Source organism: Equus przewalskii, chromosome 5 (assembly GCF_037783145.1).
Source record: "Equus przewalskii isolate Varuska chromosome 5, EquPr2, whole genome shotgun sequence".
NCBI lineage: Eukaryota > Metazoa > Chordata > Mammalia > Perissodactyla > Equidae > Equus > Equus przewalskii.
Window position 1 is genome coordinate 10,050,227 of NC_091835.1, and position 17,919 is coordinate 10,068,145.

Below are 17,919 nucleotides of genomic sequence, written 5' to 3' on the forward strand. Positions count from 1 at the left end.
TTGCTATAGTTAAAATCAGAGGTAGGAGGGCAAAGACTCACTTCATGGTCCCAGGCAAAGGAAAGAGACAATAACAAGTATTTGGGGCAAGGTACCAGAGAAACTGGGGGCACCATTAAAAAAATTGGGAAATCAGAAAAAGGGAAAGCTTTGCAAGGGAAAATGAATGAGCTCAACCCCAGATAATGTCTTAGAGATCACAATTCAGATAATCTAACTCCAACAGGAGTTAGAAATCCAATCTTGAAACCCAGGAGAAAGCCCAAGATGGTAAATATAGATTCGAGAGTCATCCGCTGCCTAGATGTAATCGCTGAAACTGACAGATTAGATGAGAGTGTTAAGAGAGTGATTGCAAAGGGAAAAAGGCAAGTCAAGGACAAAGACCCTAATGTCTTGCTTTTGGGAGTAAAGATGTTGGATTTCTAAAGAGTCACTGCTTCACCAACTGCATTTTTTTTTTGGCTTCCAAAATATATTAGGACTATTGGTAGCATTCTTAAGACAGAATTTCTCAATATGTTGCATAGCAGTAGTTAACATTTTATTTCTCTAGAAATTTGAACATCTACAGTGGCCCTAATGTGTTGTGTGTGTTGTGTATGACAAAGGTGATAGGGTTGATGGCGGGGACTGTACATCTGTATTGGGTAGGGGGCGGGAGGTGGGGGAGGTAACAGACAGATTTTCCTTATAAGTAAAGCACTAAATAGAGAAATGTATACAACCATTTCCACCATAATATTAGCAGTATACCTAAAAGTATTAATAGTTAAATTCTATGCATTAGCATTTACCCTTACAACAATGTTTTGAGGTGGGAATTATTACCACCCACACTTGACAGATCAAGACTTGAGTCTCAGCACAGTTCAGGGTCTCTCCCGACATCGCAAAACTATCAAGCAGCAGAAAAGATTCTAATGACTGACTCTAAAACTGAGATCTTCATTATTACATGTTCCTGTCTTGAGGTTATTTCTGAATCAATGGTAAATCATGGTCTGCTGATTTATCTTAATATCATTATTTATTTATTCATTTATAACTTGCTTGATTGAATTTCATTTTTATATAAGTATACAGTAAAATTGACTTTTTTGGTGCACAGTTCTATGAATTTTGACACACGCATAAACTCGTGTAACTCTCACCATGTCAGGATAGAGAACAGTTCCATCACCGCAAAAGCTCCGTGGTGCTCTCCCTTTGTAGCCAAACCCTCCCCCCTCCCCAAACCCCTGGCAGCCACTGCTCTGTTCTCCATCACTATGGTTTTCTCTTCTTGAGAGTGTCTAATCTAAATGGAATCATAAGGCATGTAATCTTTTGAGACTGGCTGCTTTCACTCAGCATAATGTCTTTGAGATTCATCCAAGTTGTTGTGCGTATCACTAGTTTGTTGAGTAGTTTTCCATTATACGGAATCCAGTTAGCTTATCCATTCACCAGTGGATGAACATTTGGGTTTTTTCCCCAATTTCTAGCGAACATGAATAGAACTGCTATAAAAATTCACATACATGTTATGATGTGAACATAAGTTTTCGTTTCTCTAGGGTAAATATCTAGGAGTGCGATTACTGCATCATGTGGTATATGTACTGGTATTATTTTTTTTGCGAAAAGCGTTTGAGGTAAGAGCAACCTATTATAACAGCTACACCGAGCCATCTTTGTTATCAGTGAAAGAATTCTCTCAAAACTTCTGCGAGTTAAGAAAAGAGTGGCCCACAAATTTAACTGCTGTGGCAGACAGAATCCAGGAGAGAATCAATTGAATCTCCAGAAATACATAGAAATCATCCAGACCATTTTCCACAATCTACAGGGAAGACAAGTGAGGTCCCCGGCCTACTGAGGCTTCTTACATTGTGAGTTTTTATATGACTGAGGCCAAAACTAGGCTCCTTAACTCCCAGGCCACAGGAAAGAACTGTTGTGGAAAGGAAAACGAAACTCTTCTCTTAGGGGAAGCCGCAACCTTAATGAGAGTGAAGCTAACAAGCGCGCTTAGAATGTTTTAACGATGAAGATGTATATGCTCTGTTTGGGCTTCAAGGATTTTTCCAATGGCAGACAGGAGTGTGTTTATCGAAAATTTCTCTATTTCAACGTTCTGAAGTTATAAACACTAATTTAAAGTCTTCTATAAATATTTAAATATGAGTGATATCCTTTTGTAAATAGAACATCATGTAAAGAAGCTGTGAAGAGTTGGTTCCATTCTGGGCATTTTGAGGTCATTATACGTAAAACAAATGTTTAACGCTAACCAAATATCCCACTGTTAATAATATGTCTCAAGTTACACTAAACAACATGAGCTATGTGGCTTATGAAGTCTATATATTTAAGAGCAATGTTCATTTGCTTTACATAGAGTAACTAATATAATATATTTGCCCATTAGTTGAGTTCTTCATGAAATGCTTTGTTTTAACGTCTGCTGAGTTTGGCACATAAAAAAAATACTAAAAATTCCAGTATTTTCCTGCTGAGAAAGAGAAACATAAAGGAATGCACTGGTTGACAAAGGTATATTTAAAGATAAAATTCATTTCTACCTCAAATATAATTTCCGTGAAGAGATTCAATGCCATCCCTGGAAGTGTGAATTTGGTGGAGAGAACATGGTAGAAAAGAGTAAAAGTGGTGAGACCGCCATCCATTTTACCTAAAGATTATTGATATAATTGCACAGAAAGTACCTGTGGACTTCCTGTTTCCGGTTCTGCCTGTAAAGAGCTTGGAGGTGGTCACTGTGTCCTAAAAAGAAGTAAGAAGCTGAACTTACTGAAAAACTGGCTGAAAAATCAACAACACTTCTTGGATCAATGAGAGGGGAGGACATAGGGAAAACTGTTGCCCCCAATATTAGAGAGACAGAAAAGGGAAGCCAGGAGGCATGGTTTCCTGAAGCAGAGACTCAAGAAAAGCAGAAACAGCAGCAGGGACCGGTGTGAAGAAGAAAAACCTGAGTTGTAATTGATGAGTTGCTTGAGGATCATTGAGGGCAACACTGAGAGTTAAAAATTCCAGGGCCACCCAGTCATAGAAAGATCCCCCTACAATACTGTGAGATTTAACTCCAGAAAGTAACCGTGGCTAGGAAGATCACCACAGGTTTGTGACCTCTGAGAATCTCCTACGCTTTTTTGGCATGTACCAATGTCCAACTCTCTGTCTAGCTAGCGAGAGTAAAGAAGACAGCTTAACTCTGGAGTGATGACAGATAATATTCTACATAGATTGTTTATTTCTTTTAAAATAAATAAAAATAATGAGTTGTTTTTAAAAAGAAGAGGAGAATGATGAAAACACTGCTTAGAGAAAAGACCAGACAGGTGGTCCTGGGTGAAAAGTAGAGATGCAGACTAAGAAGAGAGGAAGAGGTGGTACCTGGAGCACAAGATGATGCCTTGGGGATATCCTGGTCCCCATCATCTCTGTGGTGGCAACTGCTAATCTTGATGTTTCTTGAGGGACTAGTTATTTGCTGATTTCTTGATATTCATGTGCCATCTATTGATTTAATGTTTAATGCTATTTTATTGCAAATAAAATATATGTTTTTAATGGCCTGAGGGACCCCTCAGTGGTCCCTTATCCACTCTCTAAATTCCAGTGTCTTATTCAGGTCCTGGGAAATTAGCCCATTGAGGACCACGGTTCTGTCATTCTGATCACCTGCTACCCATCCTCCTGGTGACGTCTCTGTACAGCTTACTTGGGCAGGCAGAATGTGGAAAAATCGTTTTATTAAAAAGTAATGGAACATTAATATTGTTTTGAATAATAATAGACTGATTGACCATCTGTGATTTTTTCCCATCTTGCCTCAATTATGACATTCTTTTTAAGTCAGATGTGCTAGGAATGGATGCCTGGTTAATGTTTGTTAATACTCTTAAGACATTGTCAATACTCTATATGTTGGCTGGGAGAGCTAGGAATAGCAAATTGTTGTGGGACAAACGACTCTCTCTATCCTCTGGAAACACTGTGCCTTAGAGATCTAAGGGGTCAGTGTGAAAGTAGAGGCTCTTTTTGATTATTGTACATTATATTCAGGCCAAATGTGCCAACTGGATGACTAGCTGCCATGTGACTCTCACTCTTCTCAAGGGCTTTATTTCTCATTGCTGGAGGGGTTTAATGGCCTTAGGAGATACACTACCTCATTCACAGTGAAACATACATGAAAACAGCCCAAATGCAACATACACGTTACTGTCCTTTTCTCCTGCCTGCACATACTAGCATGAGTAAGGTAACTACATCTGTACTTAGAACCAGAGGTAACCCTTATGAATGCCATTTTACTGGAGGTAATTATGCTGTTCATCCTTGGAACTGAGCTGAATAAGGAAAGATTGTTTTTAATCTATTGCCCCTGTCAATTTTTCCAGATCCGTGTTAAATGAAGGGGCTAAGCTCAAACTCCCACATTTCTGGAAGCCACCTTTTAATTTTTCGAAAAGAATTCATGTTGTGCCAAACATATTGAAGAAAATCCTGACATAAAAACCTCAGCATTCCTGAATGCTAAAATATCAAGTATTTTTAAAAAATATTTCATCATTGTCCAAGTGAATATATATTTTCATAATACAACCATCATATTTTCTATTTCTTCTTCACATTACATCATAATCTTTTCTTATGTTTTCTGTATAGTTTTCAGATTTATCATTTTGGTAACTAGTAATGAATAGTTTAGAATTGACAATGTCTTCCTACTCGATTTAAGACAAAGAGTATGTGTCATTTACTTACAGATAGAGAATAAACATAGCTATAAGATAGCTATAGATGTCCACTGCTCAGTTTATGCTGAAATAATAGAGATTCTTGGCTATATAATTGTAACCAAGGCTAAGTCCTTGATTTGGCAGCCCAAGTCATTTAAAATTGATTTTGTTTTTTTGGTGCTAGGTATTGAATTTAGACATAACTTTCTGGTAGAGAGTAATAATGTTAGATATATCTAAAATGATGTGAAAATCCATCATAAGTGACCATCCATGTTCTTAAATATAAGAAGGAAAAACACACCTAAATATGTTTGTGGTTCACCCATCACTAACATCCTTAAAACTGGGTGGTAAGACTCCTATGAGCGCCTCGAGGGATGTTTTGAGAATCAGTAGGTCTTTGTACTTGATTCTTCAGCTATCTCTTTAGGTCGATGACAGCTGCTCTTGCAATTAGCCCTTCCCCTGACCTCATGGTCAACCGCAATAGCCTTGGAGATTTCAGGAAGGGAAACTATTACTTTTAAGGTATCTGGACAAGACCTGCATGTGTGCAAATTAATAGGGGAACTGTTTTCTATGTTTTATTCTCCTTTTTCTCTCTTGGTTACAAATTGTCCCCGTCCATATGTGACAGGCACATCTGGTTACCTACTCTAATGAGTGAAGAAATGCATCTAACAGAAAGGGGAAGCCATATAATACTCTCCAGGAATGTCTAAAAGAGGATTCCTCAGCCTTTCTTGGAAAACAGGAGTCTTAAGGGGACATACTAGGTTGAAGGATAGTTTGCTTGTTTGACTTACCTCTCTTAGTTCAGAAGGTAGAAACAGTGTAGAATAAGATGATACTTACCAGGATGTGCCAAGAGTACAACAGTACAATCCAAGAGGCAAAGTTTTTATTATATTACGATGGTAGGTTTATAATGCACTAAGCTTCCTTCTCTCTCCTTATCATTCTCAAATCTCCCCATCTCATCGAGGGGTGGCAGGCCATCAACATCCACTCTCTTCAAGTCTCTGTCTGATGAGGCCAGAAGGTAGACAGTGGCTCAGAATCTACTTTGGAGTTATTTTGGAGGTGGTGAACAAGCCCCGCCTCTATCCTTCATGCTGCCCTTTGATTTCAGTCAGGTTGAGTTTTCTGCAAGCTGGGAGAAACAGAGTTGAATTGGAGAAGGCCAATCATTCAGTGGCCCATGCCCACATAAGCCTGACGTATAAGAAACCTAAGAATGAAGAGCAAAGTTGGAACAGTAAGAAAATAATGGCTGAGAAAGCAGGTGCTAGGAGCAGAGTAGAAAGAGATATGGTACTGGGAGTTGTGGGAGAAAGAGGAAGGAGACTGCAGCACATGTGAGTGGTGCGCTCTTAGCTGACATGGAGCAGTAACAATGGTGGAAGTCTAGGTACACCAGATCACAATACCATAGTAAAGCATCTTTCTAAGCCCTTTCGAGCAGTGCCGTGCAAACTTGCCTTAGGGCAAGGAGCAGAGGAGTGACAAAACCAAGCGATAGTCTCAAAGGAAGTGTAAAAATGAATTCTCATTATTTTCCTAAAGGCTTATGCAAACAACATTCCTGAAATGCTGTTCGCTCTTCTGATCACACTCCCAGAATCTTCCTAATGAAGAGGGATAAGCAACTACCTTTGCCAATTATATTTTGTATATAATGACAACCCTGCCTAAATTACTTTCTAGAAAAAGGTGGAAATAGAAATTAACAAACATCAGGAAAGTTGAATTGATAAAATAAGGACATTTTTATATAGTACTGGCCAAATAACCCAATAACATGTCATAATCAAAAGATCATGGCAAAAATCACCTTTGAAATTGTAGCTTTATCTATTTCTACACATTATAATTGTCCCATTGTATATGACAATTCTTTAAAATGTAGAAAATGCTTTTCATATTTACTCTTTGCTCTTCTTTAGGTTCCAGGGCACATATAGAAACCCGTGCCACAAGGAATGTGACTTTATTTTATTAACTAAGTACTTATATGATAATGTACTTAGTGTGACAATGGGAGCTACCACATTACATAGGAAACATTCCATAAATGTTTGTCAAATGAACTAAGTAAAAAATAAAGGCAGTTGCAACAGGTATTTAAGTAACACAAACAGCTGTCAAATAAATGGAAAATTTAAAGATAGTTCTAAAGGGGGAAAACGCCCTTCCTCAAGTATACAAGGAGACTCAGGTATGGACAAGGAGTAAGTCATTAATAACAGCAGTCATTCCAGGAATTCTTGATGAAGCTAGCGTTTTAAAATATTTCCAGTAGAATTAAAGTTGAAATCCTCTTGTGAGACATCATTTGGCAATAGGCTGAACGGTCTTTACCCATGGAAGTCAGACAGTACTTTCTGGAAGACAGGAAGCATAGATAACTCTTTTATCTCAAGTCCGTGGTGCACAGTGCCAAGCCTTCAGCAGCTGTCTCTATTTGAGCTGCATCAGAGCAGTGCCTGAGAGATTTTGGATTAGCCTGAAGTCGCTGCTTTGACTGTATTAATGATATTAAACCAGTCAGTACATGGATTATTCAAATCGGTGTCTTTGAATGATCTCAAGACCTTTTAGCAGGCAACTTCTCAGTTCCAAGAAATTTGACTTACTAAATGCTAATGGCATTGATCTTTAATGAGAATTTTCCTGTAAAAAAGTTAATTGTTAGCTTCTTTAAGATAGAGCTATAATGTGTACACCAGTGGTTCTTATCAGTCAATTTTGCCCCCAACCCCAAGGGCATGTGGCGATGTCTAGAGACATTTTTGGCTGTCTCAACCTGGGAGGGGGTGCTACTGGCATCTAGTGGGTAGAGGTCAGCGATGCTACTAGACACCCTATAACGTGTAGAACAACTCATCCCCACACAATAAGGAAGGTCCAAATGCCTTTAGTGCCACTATTGAGAAACCCCGGTATACAACTATAAACGTAAATCACGCAATTTGAGAGAACACACAAACAACTAAAGACACTTTGAAACTTTGATTTATGGTCATGAAAAATCCTGACATAATACATTTCTGCTGTGCCTAAACTACTCCCTAATAATAAATTAGGCTTCTTTTGACGCTGCATTAACTGTTTAAAACCACTAGGGAGCTATTCAATATGTTACTGCTTTGGTGTATTAAATGCAGCTTTGGGGTATTTAAAAAGTTAACGGAACTTTCAAAAGTACCTAATTTACAACTGAGCATTAAGAGAACCAACACATGTGAAAAAGACATAAATGCACTTGAAAAGAAACACATAAACAAGCCTAAACGTTCAGAGGATACAAAGTGCTCTACGCTAGGTGTATGTGTATGTGTCGAAGGGAGGGCAGTCATTAGTTAGGGATGGCCAGAGGTGAGTTTTGATCTGAGTTTAAAGAAAAAGAAAATCATAGATTAGTTAGGAGCATACTCTAGAGATTCAGTAGTGCTCGTTAACATAAAACAGAGAGTGGTTAATTGCTAACTCAATTTCCTGAAGGTTTTCAACAAGTAGGAGTTGAAGAAAGCGTTTAGTAGCTACTAAGCAAAAACTGTTTCAAATGAATACTCTTGATGAATTTTAAATGAATTTTTACGATAATATTTATAACGTTCTGGGTACCTAGAATATGGTTGATTACTTTAAGGTAAATCCGCTAACTCAAAAAAGGATTTGTACCATTTCGTCGTGTGACAAGTTTAGCTCACTAATCTCATGGGAAGAGAAGCTGACTCGAATCTATGTTGGTACTGTTCACTGAAAAGAGTTGACAAGTTATAAAGGCGGTCCCTTTAACCATGGGATTTTAAGTACAGTGAAGATGATTTTTATTTTTGCTTTTCCCAGATATTTCTGATAAAAGAAGAAATTATAGCTCTAATTCTTAGACCCTTTCCCTTCCTTGACTGTCCAGCATGGCACTTTCTGCACGTGCAAAGAGAGATGGGAGGCAGAATCAGACAAGTTTGCAAAAACCAGGAGATGCTCCATTGGTAGAATGATACAGCTAAGAGCAGATGTTTTCTTTTCTTTTTGAAATGTGCTTTATACTTTAACTTTGGTAGATACATCACTTCATCTTTTGGGAGAACTTGAGGAGTGAAAATAGTTTCATAACTGAGTGATGATTAGGGCAAGTTAAGAATTGTGGAGTATTCCCTCACCCTCTGCCAGGGCTCTGCTAACATTTGACCTGTATGGTGACTAGAACCCCAAAAAGAATATAATTACCATCACAGCTATCAATAGACACGTGATGTTTAATTTTATGTGTCAACCTGACTGGGCCACGGTACCCAGATATTTAGTCAAATATTATTCTAGATGTTTCTGAATACTTTTCAGATGAGGTTAACAATTAAATCAGTGTATTTTGAGTACAGCGGATTACCCTCCACAATGTGGGGTGGGCCTCATGCAATCGGGCCTTAATAGAAAAACACTGACCCTCATGGTAGAGGAATGTCTACCAGCAGACGGCCTGTGGACTCAAACTGCAATTCTTCTCTGGGTCTTACTTGGGCCATCCTACTCTGCAGATATTGGACTCACCAATCTCTATAATCACATGAGCCAATTCCTTAAAATCTCTCTGTGTGTATGTATATATATGTACACACACACTATAGTAATTATACACATATATGATAGTATTTATGTATCAGGTATATAAGACATCCTATTGGTTCTGTTTTTCTGGAGAACCCTGACTAATACAAGATCACAAAACAAATACACACTGCAAGGAATCTACATACTCCCTTCTTCACAGTCTCTTTCCTTCTACAAATACCTGGTAAATTTTTCCAGGACCAGGCATTGCAATAGTGGCTGGGGATATGATACTGAGCAAAATCAGACATTATCCCTACTGTCGTAGAGCTATGGAACCTACACAAATCTAGATAAAGGTAGATTTTAAGGCAAGAAAAAATCCTAGAGACAGGAGGGATATTTCACAATCACTAGAGGTAAAAAGGGACATTTGAAATATATTGTAAGCCTAATTTGAATATCGTGGATGCCAGAGCTTCTAAATACAGAAATAGAATGGATAGAAGCAGAAAGATAAGTAGATGAATCCCCAAGAGTGAGACCTCAGCATACCATTTTTTCTAGCTGACAGAACAGCAGACATAAAGTGAGTAAGGATATAGAAGATCTGAATAATTAACAAGGATGGGAAAATTAACAAAGGTGACCTAATTCTTGTATATGATTGAACTCATCTTCTTTTCATGAGCACGTGGAACATTTACAAAACATTAACCATATAGCTGGTCATAACTAACATAACATAAAGCCTCAAGAAAACTAAGTATAGGGCCATCCCCATGGCCTAGTGGCTAAGTTCAGTGCACTTCACATCGGCAGACCAGCTTTAGCTCCTGGGCGCAGACCTACACCACTTGTCAGTGGCCATGTTATGGCAGTGGCTCACATACAGAAAGAGGAAGACTGGCAACAGATGTTAGCTCAGGGTGAATCTTCCCCAGGGAAAAAAAAAGTAAGTAAACTTTTTTGTAAGTACTTTTTCTACAAGTAAGCCAGAACTAAATAATTAGAAATCCCCAATGGCCTGAACATTAAATAAAATATTAAACAATAAATTTCACATTAATACTGACTTGGAGAAAACAAAATGAAAATAAGAAAATATTTTTAAACAATTGGTACATCACATCAAGAATGCAGCTAAAACAATTCTTAGGAAGAAACATATACTTGAAGTGAACATATTAGATAAGAAGACTAAAATAAATGGTTAGGCTTCCATTTCATGACACTACAGCAAAAATAGCAACTTAATTTTAAGTGGAAGAAAATAAATTATAAAGACTAAACAGAGAAATAGATTTTAAAAATGTTAAATATACTATAGAAAATTCAACAAAGCAAAAGGCTGTATAAAAGAAAATAAAAGTGATAACCTTCTAATATAAAAAAATAGATGATTAATATCAGGATTAAAGGGAATTTCATGACAGATAGTATAGACATCAAAAAGTTATTAGGAACATATTATGAGCACCAGTAAGTATGACAATTTTGGCGAAATTTTTTTAAAGTCTTTAAAAAAAAACTTACCAAAACTGATAGAAGAAATAGAAATTGGAATAATTTAATATCTTATAAATAAATTGAAACTATTATTAAAAAACTTCCTCACGTAAAACAATTCCAAGCCTATCTGGCTTCACTGGGAAATTTTTCCCAACATATTAGATAGAAATAACACGATCTTATGCAGATTCTTCTTAGAAATGAACAAGTGTTCAAGACATTTACATTGAAAACTCAAAACATTATTGAGAGAAATTCAAAAAGACTTAAATAAATAGAGGATATGGTATGCTCATGGATTAGAAGACTCAATATTATAAGAATTTTAATTTGTCCCAAATTAATATATAGATTCAATACAATTTTAATAAGACGGTTTAATTAGACAATGTAAACTCTTTCTAAAATGCACATGGAAATGAAAAGGGCTGAGGAGAGTCAAGGAGATGTCAAACTACCATTTGGGAGATGTACAGTGAGAGATTTCAAGACATACTCAAGCTATGATCATTAAGGCAGTTCCACATTGGTTCAAGGAAAGACAAACTGACTAGAGATACAGACTAGAGTCCAGAAATCAGTCTACACCTACAAATATCTGATTTAGACCAAAAGGACCTTAGAGTGCAGTAGAAACGATGGTCTTTTCAATAAACAATTCTGGGCCAATTTGTTATCCATATGGATTAAAAAAGTGTTCCTTGGCCCCCATTTCATATCATACACAAAATAAAATTCCAGATGGATTGCAGATATAAATGTGAAAGGAGAAACAATAAAGCTTTTAGAGGGAAAACTAGGAAGACAAGTTTGTGACTGTGGCATTGGCAAAGATTTCGTAAACAGGACATAAAGGAGCTAACTATAATAAAGAGGCAAAAAATGTCTGCCTTAAAATTTAAAAAAACTATGTTTATGAAAAAGATACCATTAAGAGAGCAAAAATACAACTCAAAAAGTGGAAGAAGTTATTCTGCCAATGATTTATATCCAGAGTATATGAACAACCTCAATAAATTAATAAGAAAAAGACTGCCAAATAGAAAAACAGGCAAAAGACTTGAACAGACCCCTAAAAACAGAGCATATTAAATGGCTAATAAACATATGAAAAGCTGCTCATATTTACTAGTCATCAGGGAAATACCTATTAAAACCACAATATGATAAAAGCACACATATACCAGCATAGCCAAAATGGAAAAGACGTTCAATATCAAGTGTTGACAAGGATGTGGAACAACTGGAACTCTCATATGCCGCTCATGGGAATCGAAGTGGTTCATCTTCTTTGGAAAACTATTTGATAGTATCTTCTATAGGTGAACACACACAGATCCTATGATGCAGAAATTCCACTCCTGAGTGTATATGCAGAAGAAACGAGTCCATATGTTCACCCGGCCCAAAGTGGAAATTACTCAAATGCCCATCAATGCTAGAATGGATGAGGAAATTGTCATATACCTGTGTAATGGAAAGACATGACAATGAGATTGAACAATATATACACCTACGTGGAAAACATAAATGAACCTCACAAATATAACGCTGAACAACAAAAAAGAAGCCAAACACAAAAGAACACATATTATCATACGATACACTTCCATTTATTTAAAGAGTACAGAATACCAAAGGTAATCTACTGGTAGAAGTCAGAACAGGGGTTACCCGTATCAGGATAGTGTTTAACCTTTAATAGAGAAGGATAGAGACTTAAAGGGAACACCAGGGGTACTTCTGGGGTGCTGACAATGTTGTCTTTCTCAAACTGAATGCTGTTTACATATGTGGGTTCAGTTGGTAAAAGATTATCAAGCTGTACTCTTGTTATATATCCACTTTTTTGTGTGTATTATTCTTTCATTAAAAATAAAGTAAAATTCTGGGCTCTGGAGGCTGAGCGCTTTGGTTGAAGTCAAGACACTCACACTTAGCAGCTTACTTAGCTCCAGGATTTTACTTACCTGCAGTGTACCTGTTTCCTCATAGGGAAAATAGCCATAAAGAGTACATAGTTTCAAAGGGTCATTGTAAGGATTAACTGACTAAAAGCATTTAAAACACATGAAACACTGCCAGTACAAAGTAACCACTCAATGAGTCATTGCTGAAGGATGGCTTATAGACACATTTAGCTAGAACTCAGCTGAAGTTTTCTCCCATAAGAGTGAGCTCATGAATATATATACTTCCTCTCTGAAAGGTGGGGTTTAAAAAGGTAAAATCCACATATGGTCTATGAGACAGAGAATCTTATTTTATTTTCTCCCAGGGTAAGGTGATTGACTAAAGATATCAAGGAGGACAGTTTTCTCTTGAGCAGACTGGAAGAGTTACTTGGAAGAGAAGCATAGTTATTTGTGGATTTTCCAAGAACCATGTGGTCTCCAGGGGTAAGAGTGATATGGTCCTTAGGTGGGCACCTCCACTAAAGCTAGGTCTGTAGCATCTCTCCCATTATGACTCTCAGACCCCTCTTTCGGTCAATCTCAGCTTCCAGGAGAACTAAGTGCACCGTGAGGACTTCCATCTCTTTCTGAGCCATTGTCATCAGTTGGATGTCAGCTCAGAATATGGCTACGCCATATATTGAACTACCGGCGGATAAGATAGTAAAGAGAGGCAAGACTATCCAGTTTTCTAAGAACGTCAGAGTATGAGGAACATCACAGTATCGTAAGAAATGTTTAGGACTTGCTTTGTTTCCATCTTTCTTCTTGGCTTAGGCTTAACCCAAAGAATATTCCCAAGGATCTGTTTGGCTGACCTTAGATAACCAAGTGACCTTTTATCTTAATTGATTAATTGATTGTTTTACTTTTCCTGAATTGCTTTCCCAGATGAACCAAGATATTTTTGTAATTGCTTAGATTCCACCTCTGATGGCCAGCAAAGGGTTGAGGGCAAATCTTGCCTAGAACTGCTTTAATGGATTAATGGATGCTGGTCTCTTAGGGCTTTAACACTCATGCTGTTTTATATGCTATCTGAGCTACAGTCAAGGATAAATTGCAGAACACATGGTTTACTTCTGGAACTCCTCACCAAGGTAGAATTTTGTACAAACCATTGAAATCAAGTGTCTTAATCCTCTTCTAATAAATGGACATAGCTTTATCTTAATAAAATGCAAGTGATCTGGAAGCCTGCATAGGAAAAGGGCTGGATGGCCAAAAGTAAAGCACAGGTCTAATTTTGATGTGATGAACACAAGAAGGCATCTGATTTCACAAGAAGACTAGCCCCATGGGTACAAAATGAGGGGATACAAGTATGTTGTTTATGGTGACTGGTTGGTACAAATTATTGTCTGGACTTAATTGGTCTCATTACAGAGGACTAACACTTTGGGTGGAGTTAAATCATTTTGTCATTTCTACATAGTTATATGAGAAAATAATTTAACCATAGGTCCAGTTAATGCATGTAGATGTGTTGGGGTTAATGATATTTATTCTTCCATTGAATACAACAGGAGATGTGATTATTACTATGAGGCTAGATTTGGGCTTATATGTCTGGTTATAAGATTCTTATTAGAGGGTTGTGGTGCCAGATAAATCTAACAGTTGGAAAGATTTGAAATTGCTGCAATGTCTGGGAAAAGAAAATTAGGGACTTCAAGTGTTTATAGGAAATAAGATAGTTGGGAGAGTGCAAAAAGGACTATGTGGTCATTTTAATTATGTAATATATTGAGCCAACACAAAAAAAGAATACAGTAAGCAACCAGAAAAATAAAATAAGAAGACGTAAGACTGTTATCCTAATCCCGGGTTTTAATTCAGAGGTCTTAGAAGGAAGTTATCTACAACTGATATCATATTCTTGACCCAGAGATACTTGAGACAACTGTCTACTTCTGGACTGAAACTATTTTCAGGCATTTTAACACATTTTAGCCTCAGACTTAGATCTCCAGTGGGAATGGGTATTCAAGTTGTAAGATCTGTAGCACACTAATACTGGGAATTATGGATCCACGGAAAGCATGCTCTAGAGTTGAAGAAGCTGTTAAAATAACGAAAATGATCCTTTCCGATGACTCCAATTCATGTCGTTTTCCCATGTATCTAATACCCTAGTTGTACTTCATATCAGAGTATGTTCATTTGTGTTACTTTTAGAATGGTAGCTTACGCCTGTTGGGCATAAGGCTGTGTATGTGATCAACATTTTCATCATACCTAAAAGAATCAGAATAAAATAGGATAGACTCTGAAAGAGAAGTCCTTAGATTGCCACTGCTGTTAGAAAAAAGCCAATTTACTACACATAGCCCTTAAGTTCCTTTCCTTCTCATTTTTTACTGAGTTATAATTGACATATAGCTATGTTAGTTTCAGATGCACAACATACTGATTCGATATTTGTATATGAGGTAAAATGATCACCACAACCTCTCTAGTTAACATCTTTCTTTTCCTCTCATTTTCAGATGGGAGCAGGAACTCATTTTTCCAGAAGCTTGCCTTCAGTATGAATTTTAACCTAGAAGACCAAGGCAATGATTTAGATAGCTGTTTCACACCCACATACCATGTGCATCCCAATCCTTGAAGAACTGAGTTTTCAGTGCCTTCAGTTTCCACCAAACCAGAGAACCAGTCCCAGATTTCTTCCATTTCCTTGACTTTTGTTTTGTTGCCTACTGTCCACTCCCAGTTCCAACCTCTCTAACAATTAGCAGCCACGACTGCAAAAACCTGACTCTGACTAACTTACTAGAGAAAGGAATATACTAGGTAGTTCATAGAATCAACAGGAAATAGGAGACCACAGTTCTAGAAGAGAGCAGAAATCAAAGGCAGCCAGAAATGCTAAAAAGACCCCATAAAAAGAATAGCCATTTGAAAACGCCCTGACCACTGCCCCAGGATGATGCCCACACTGCGACTAATACCATCACCACCACCACTAGATACTGGCCCACTGCTCATACCACTGCTACAAAAACGCTGGGCATGGAACGAGTGGTTTTCTGTTCCTGCATCTCTGCATCACTCCATTGAAACTCAAAGTTCAGGTGGGAGCACTGGAGTAGCTGAGCTTAGATTTTGCATCTGTTCTAGATGCCAGGGATCTGGAAAAGTTGGAGGCACAGAGACTATTCCACAAACACCAGGGAAGTTTCAGATCCTGGCAGGAGAAAAAAATGACAAATTCCCACTATACAACCTATAACACAATTTCCTGCTAGATTGTATGCGAGAAAACTAAATAGATACATAGATAAATAGATATGTGTACACATGCATACATACACACATACATGCAAAACAAGAAAGATCTTTTAGGCTCTTAGAAAGGAGCCCAGGAAGGCATATATTCCCCTTTGATTTTACTGGCTTAAATCTTTTATGCTTCTCATCTCTTTTATATGTTTACTATGACATATAGTCCTAACAACACTGCAAAGTCCATAAGGAAAGAGAATATATCTCATAAATCTAGCATCTTCTGCAGTTCCAAACAGAAGATGCTGTACAGAATATGTCCGATAAGTAACTATTGATTTATTGATCCTTTCTGTCGATATCTTCTTGAGAATCGATTGATTCATGAGCAAAAAGAAAGGCTGGGATGTCAGAAATAACCCACAGCTGTGAAGAAAACTATGGCTATCAAGCCGCAGGCAAGTCCAGAGAGTATGGCATTGAATCCAGTAGGTAGGTATGAAAAGACTCATGGATTTCACTCTCTGAAATTCAAGGAAAACACAAATGAAAATCACAATCGTTAAGACTGAGAATTGAATCTAAATCTTCTATTTCTTTAAAAGCATACCCAATACAACTACAATATCTACTCATTATATTGCTGTATTTAACTATCTTAATAACATGCAGTGTTTTCTTTTTCTCTCCCCAAGAGCATAAGTAAAGGAGAAAGATGCTATTTTATCTCAGGCTAAAACCAGATTCACCTGCTGTTAGATATGAATAAGTTTAACTTGCAAACCTAGACATCTAAAGTAACTAAAATAGTCTTGTAAAGTAACTTGTTTTGGCTTACTTCACAGCCTCCATTTTTGTGCTTGCCAAAAGTACTAATAAGTATTGGCCAACAAAATCATACAGATTACATTAACCCCAAATGATAAGTTTTACCCACACAACTAGGGTAAAACCACAGCATGTTATTTCAGTAGCAGGCCCAATTGTACTTTTCAAGCAAATTCTGAGGGGGCAGATTCTTACAAAGAAATATATTGAACTCTTTAAAAGCCCAAGAACATTTCTTAATTAAAATGTCGTTGCTGAAAAATTCAATTATGCTTTAATGTTTACTCAGCTGGCTATATTGACATATAGAGATGTATTTCAACATGATGGCAATGTTGAATGGTCTAGAATTTTAATATGCAGAACTTATTAGTGATTACAGAGAATAACTAAGAGGCAGATCAGCAAAGGTCTAAGTAACCCAGGTCACAGGTAAAAATTTTAAGTAAGAAAATGCAAAGATAAAAAAGTAACCTGGGGTCCTTATTTTACTTGTTATTGAAAAAGAAGAAAATACCTGATAGGAAGGCATGAAAGTAAGCATGCTAATATTTATACCTATCAAAATAAACTTGTGTGTGCATACAAAGATGTTTGAAAAGCAAACCTGATGCGTGGAGGTTAGGGGTGCATTGGGAGAGAAAAGCAAGGCAAGTTTTTCATGCATACCATGCATACCAACATGGTAACCGTAGCTACCTTGTGTTTTCAGGTAGAACATGGCTGGGTCAACCACATGGAAGCATGTCATGGAGAATGGACACAGGAATGGTCTTGCGGTCAGTTGTGATGGAGATGATCAGGACCAGCTATCCCTATCCTGGATGCCTGGAGGACAGAGGCACAGAGGACTCTCCAAGGAAATAGGAGATTGTCTATTATTAGATAGAATTTTGTGCTCAAATGGCCCTCAGACCTCCTACCCCTGAGAAGCTGGAATTAACCTACTTAGCCATAAGATTCTCCTAGCCTCTTTCCTGCAAGTTGAGTCCAGAGACAGATTTAAGTGGCCTTTGTCATTGCTCCTTTTACCCAGGCCAGCACCTGGATATTGGCCTTGTGGGTCTCCGCACACTGTGAGA